Below are 6000 nucleotides of genomic sequence, written 5' to 3' on the forward strand. Positions count from 1 at the left end.
CAACGGTTCTCACCCAGAGGAGTTGGGGGAGAAGATGAAGTGCAGGCTCCTGTCCAATTTAGTCTAGCTTTCATAAGGATTGAGTGAATTGCTGCAGAAGTTGGCAGCGCTGTTGCGCTGGGTTGTATCGGCACGTCAATCTTTGCGGAGCTGCCCAGGAGGGATTCTCTCAATGTTCCTTCCCAGATGCACTTCAGGGGTGAACGTTACCCTGTGGCTTCCTGGAGCAGAAGACTGGGCCTCATCTCCCTCCTCCCTGATGAACGTCCTGATTTCTGGGCAGAGGGAAAAAGGAGGGAATGGTGTTTTATTCGCTCTGAATCATTAATTCTTTTCTGCTTCAGCAGGAGGGATGAAACGGTGTCTGAATCCTCTTGGGCCGAGGAAGACGCTGAACCTGGATGCCCCATGGATGGGGCAAGCACTCCAGACACAGGGCTGTTTGTACTAAAACAGGACGCAACAACCTGTTTCACACTTTAAGCTGAAACACAGCAAAGTCCAGGACAGACCGGCGGCCTGGGAACCCAGATTTTATCAGAGTACTTCCTTTGCCTGGGAGAGAAGGCTTTGATCACAGTGACTAAGACCAGGAAAAGAGAAGTCAGGGGGGTATTTCTGCCAACCAGGTCACTCTGCTGCAAATACAGGTTCTGCTCCTGCAGCACCCAACCAACAGCAAATTTGCAGATGCTTGCCCAAGGTTAGCCAGGACACCTGCAGCAAAGCACGGAACAGAAACATAGTCCCCAAATCCCAGACTGCCTCTTCCTCTCCAGAGCACAGGGGGTAGCTCCCCTTACACAGCATCACCTGGGCGGCATTAGGGCATTTGCTATTTTGGCTCTTTCCCAGTCACATTGCAGATGAGTGAAGCTGGGGTACTTTTTTTAGAGGCCCCAAACCCTGCCCTGGCAATGCAAAACGAACCCTCACCTCACCTCTGCCCTGGACAGCCATCCTTTCCTTGCAGCTCCACCAGAGGATGCTGCAGACTTTGAAAAGAGCAGCCTGGACTGCTCATCCTTTCCAGGATCTAGAGATCTGCATCCACTTGCTCACTGACATAACCTCGGCCTCCTTCACATGCAGGACGAAACAACTTGAACGCGCTTGCAATCAGAGATAATAACCCTTTGCTCAGGATCACCACCAGCTCCTGCTGGCCTTTCCCCACTGGCTGGTGGGCTCAGACCACGCTGCGATGTGCCAGGAGCGGTGCCAGATTTGCAGGCAGGCAGGAAGTACCTGCCAGACCCGCGCAGGGTATCCTTACGTGACAGCCTCGCAGCAAGAGTCCAGCATGTGCTGGGCTGCCTCTTCGGCGGGGAGAAAGGGGAAAAAAAAAAGGGTTAAATAGTTAAGGAGCCTAGAGTGAAAATATTCTGGGAAGGATAGAAAAAGGCAGATTATGAATAATTTCCTTGGTGGACAAATTCATCCCCTGTGCTGTTCAACTGATCGTCACATCGGGAGGAATCTGACCACGTGGTCTGCAAAGCCTTTGAGGAGGAGAGGGCTTCAAAATGTGTTTTTTCCCAAGTTTGGAGCTGATGAAACTGAAGCTCTCCTGAACGGGAGCCAAGCCACCACTCAGCAAACCTTAACGTTGTCCCCAAAACAGAGACAGAGCTTTCAGCATAGTCTAAAAATGCAAATTCCAGACAAAATCCTAATGAAAAACAAACAGCAGGCTCTCAGTCTATATGTCAGTGGTGTGCACTGGTTAGCCTCTAATGCTGTTCTGCATAATACATTTTGGCATATGATTTTGCTACAGATCAAACATACCATATATACTCCTCCTTATTATGCTGCTTATATGTTACGTCTCAAGAAGCAGTGGCAAAAAAAAAATCCAAGATCTTGGTATCACTTGAAAAAATGTAGGAATTGATAAAGGTTCTTAAGCATTTTTTTTTTTCTTAAAAAGGAACTATTACAATGCTTAAGAAAAGAAACATGTAATTCTCAGCAAGGTGCAGTTTATTTCACTGGAGAGACACTGGCCATTGGAGCAAACCGAAAGGAGATGGCAGCTGCTTCGTCTCCAGATGATTTCAAGGGAAAGCTTTAGATAGCAATAACTGTGACCAGTAACTGCTTAACATTGTCTGGTTGGTGGTAAATGAGATCAGACCTGATGGACTAACAGCCGCTCCTAGCTTTAAAAATCTATGAATGTATAGACTCTGTAGATTGTGTAAGGTGCAGGATGTTCTCCAAGCCTACGCTAGACGAGTCGGTTCAACTGGGTGGTTAAAACCATGATCCCTTCCTACCTGAGGCCCAGCTTCACCATGAGAACTTGGGGCTTTACAAAGCCAATGACTTTAACAGCTGCCTTCATCTGTTACCAAGATGATTCATGAAGAATCATTTGCTAAGTCATCACTTGGAAAACATAACAGTGTTCATCACCTTTCTGATACTGGACTATCAGGTAGCTTAGTGCACATTCCTGCCATGGGGCTTACTTTGACCAATGCAGTAAACAACTTTGGGTGCTTTTGCATAGGAAAGAAAAATAACTGCTAAACAACGCTGGGGAAAAAAAAAATCTCCTGAATGATCCCTGGTTTTGTGCAGGGGTTGTGAAGAGAGGTCTGGTGTGCTGGAGTGGTGGGAAAAGCTCTTTTCAACACTTCTTGTTCCCTCGTGCTATTGAGCCAAGAAGTTTTGGTATTAACTTCATGTTACTGATACGGGGACATATCCAGAGCCTATAAAAGTCACTGGAAGGGCTCCCACCAAGGTCAAGGGCTTTGGGCAAGACCCTTATTTGAGAAAGTCTCTTGGAAATTAACTTGGAGCCCGGTCAGCATCACCTGATTTGGCATTAGGGCGCCTGCAATTTTGGCTCGCGCCAGTGAGTTACTACTGATGCAGAGCAGTACTTTTCCCATCTAATTTTTCTTTGTAGCTCATTCCTGCGCTTCGGTATTTGCGATAGGATATATTCCCACAGCTTCGGGGGATACTGCTTGTGAGTTAATTCACTGCAAACCTGACACCACGCTCTTGACAAGTGGCCTGTTAGGTTGATGGAAAACAAAATGTAAGAGATGCATCAGCAGATGATTTCCCTTTGTTACCAAATAAATCCCCTGCACAGCTCATTCGTTACATGCCCTTGGTTATTACACATATTCAAGCCATTGGCACATTGTAAACTTCCGTTTCTCCCTCTGCCTTCCAGAGGAGCAAAATATTTTAACCCCTGCTAAACTAGAGGCGTCAAACCCAGCAGCTGCCTTTGGAAGCGTATGATTTTCTGTCATGTTCCAGGAAATACTGAAGGTCTGATGCAGCTGCAGAGAGCCCAGGCAAGCTTTCCCTGTATGCAAACCTTTTTTTAACTCCGTAACGCTTTAAATTTCCAGTCAAGTCTATATTCTAATAGTTTGCTGAATCTGGGGCTTTGTGAGACATTATAAAGATCTTGTTCCTCTGTCAAGAATCCAGAAAGCAGGTGGATGATGTTTAGCCTCAGGCACAGCTGAAATCTGCAAGATATTTCTCCTCTTGGAAACAAACTGCCTCCTGTTCAGTTACAGGCACTTAAATATTAAAAAAATATGCTATCAGCAGAGGGGAAAAAAGCATTTTCTTTCTCTCCTACAATGCCAAATGGATAGCAGAGGATCACAGAAAATAAATTAATATTAGCACTTTGCTCCCAGCCAAAAGAAATACATCAAAAAAACCCAAGAGTTATTCTTAATGGCAAGAAAATAGCAATTTCTTGCCAGATTTACAGCCCCAGCCTTTGCTAATGTTATCATCCTTTATTTTGACCAAGACTTCTATTAAAATAGCTGCCGATTTGATGACAGTGATGCCAGACAATCTCCACCTGATCTCAGCTGTCGACTGATGAAAATTTTTAAAGAAAAAACGTCCAAATACATGGGACTAGGGCTCTTTTGCAATGGCCAGCTGTGTTTTTCCCTTGATCCCCAGAAAACAGCAATGCCTTGCAAGACCCCAAACTCGCTGAAATCGATGCAGAAACCTGGATGCAAGTGTCTTCAGGGAGCTATGATCTGGCTCTGAACTTCTTGCCGTGGGAGTGTTCGTACCTCCAACCGCTATTGCTTGTTCCCTGCCTGCGATGAGAAAATTCCCTTTTTATCACCAGATTGGGTGCGGAGTCTTTGCCTGCGATGAGTAAACATGCAAAAGACAGCTGTCTGGAGAAACAAACACCTGGCCAAAATATTTTTGGAAACTTTGGGATTAGTCATTGTCTGTGCGTTCCCAAAGGCTGCATCTGTAGTCAACAGGTTTTATACATTAGCATGCCCTTGGTTGCTGGTCTAAAGGCATTCCTTTCCTCCATCGCTTGGTAGCAGCTTTGGGGAACAAATCACCACAAGAAACACCTCGATTAGAGCTGATGTACTGACACCATTGGTGAGAGCACATTTGCATGAATTTACACACATGTAAATTGCCCGACCATTGAATCCCCATGATGACAGACTCAAAGGTACAGCTACCTGAAAATGTGCAAGTTCATCTGCAGTCTGAAAATAAAGCATGTGCTTCAGGACTTGCCAAGGCACAACAGGTATGAACTTCAACTACTAAACACATCCAAAATGCCATCTGAGGGTTGCTCTGGGTCTCAAGCAGCTCCCTCCAAAGCAGGCGACAACCCTCCTGTGGTGGGTGCCTGAAATGCTGGGCAAGAAGCAGCCATCATCACGTGAGTGGACAATCCCTGGTCGTAACTACCAGGTCCTGCAGCACCACGTTCTTCCTCCAGCTAGAAATCTGGGTTAAACTCACAGCACAAGTAGCCTCACGTGGAGCTCTGGGATTTCATCCAAACCCCCCCCCAATACGTATACTTTGAAATACAAAAATAAACAAGAAAGCATACTGCAGAAGGGGAAAGAAGAGACAACACAGGGGAGACACCTGGCTTCAGCCAGCCACACACCACAAGATGCAGCCTGAAAGCCCCAATTTTTATTGGCACAAGAGATCTTTGAATCAGGTAGATCTGTCATCTCACAGCTGCAGCTGGAGATCAGAAGCATTTGCCGTCAGACTCAGAGAATGCTCTTCCTGCTCGTAAACCTCCAGATAAATGGGTTCTCGCATCATTTCTTGCTTCGCAGAGACAATTTTGTGGCAAATTACAGCGGCACTGCAAAGAAGGCAAGAGGAATTCTTGGCAACAAATTGCCGTTTCATGCAGTGGCTGCTCACGAAGCACGTCATGTTTACTTGGGAACGAAGCCTGCCTTTTAAATGTGTGATTCACATAGATACCGAACAGCAATACCTTTCTAGCCTCTATTTTTGTTTTCAACAATTTATCAAGTTATCTGTGAGTCTCACTCCAGAGGTTTTGTGATTTGCAGTATCTCCTCTGACAGTACTGAGAGCTCTCACTACAGCACTGGGCGTAATTATCTACCAGATATCAAACAGAAGAGAGACATGAAGACTTCTTTAGACTACTTAATATTTGCCTTATGTTTCCTGTAGGTGTAATTAGCAGATTAATATAAATGGATGCATACAATGCATTTAGTTTAGCTGAAATCCTTCCCTAGCATGAAAACCTGATTCAGGTTTCCTGGATGCAGAATCAGCCCAATGCAGTTCTCATCAGCTTTCATCTTTTATTCCACCTTTGTCCACTCTTTTCAGCTGTCCTGCCTGGAGAACAGCCATACCGAGACCTGTCCTTGTCACCACTAACAGAAAATGCCGATGGAACATCGCGATCTCTGCAAGATCCACAGTGAGCTTCAGTTTCTGTGCAAGTGGAATGTTCAAGCTCATTAAAAACACAATTAATCCCCTTTTAACCATCAATATTTGTTCCCAGCACGGTCATTAAATACAGAAAAAGAGGCAGGAAGTTTTGTGCTGGAAGCTAACAAATTAGTTTTTTTTGGACTCCTCCCAGAGAGTTCTGCTTTTCCCTTAAGCCCTCCTTGGCCTCTCCAGTCCCCAAAGCTCCATGTTTCGATGGGAAAT

The sequence above is a fragment of the Balearica regulorum genome, chromosome 3 (assembly GCF_011004875.1).
Source record: "Balearica regulorum gibbericeps isolate bBalReg1 chromosome 3, bBalReg1.pri, whole genome shotgun sequence".
NCBI lineage: Eukaryota > Metazoa > Chordata > Aves > Gruiformes > Gruidae > Balearica > Balearica regulorum.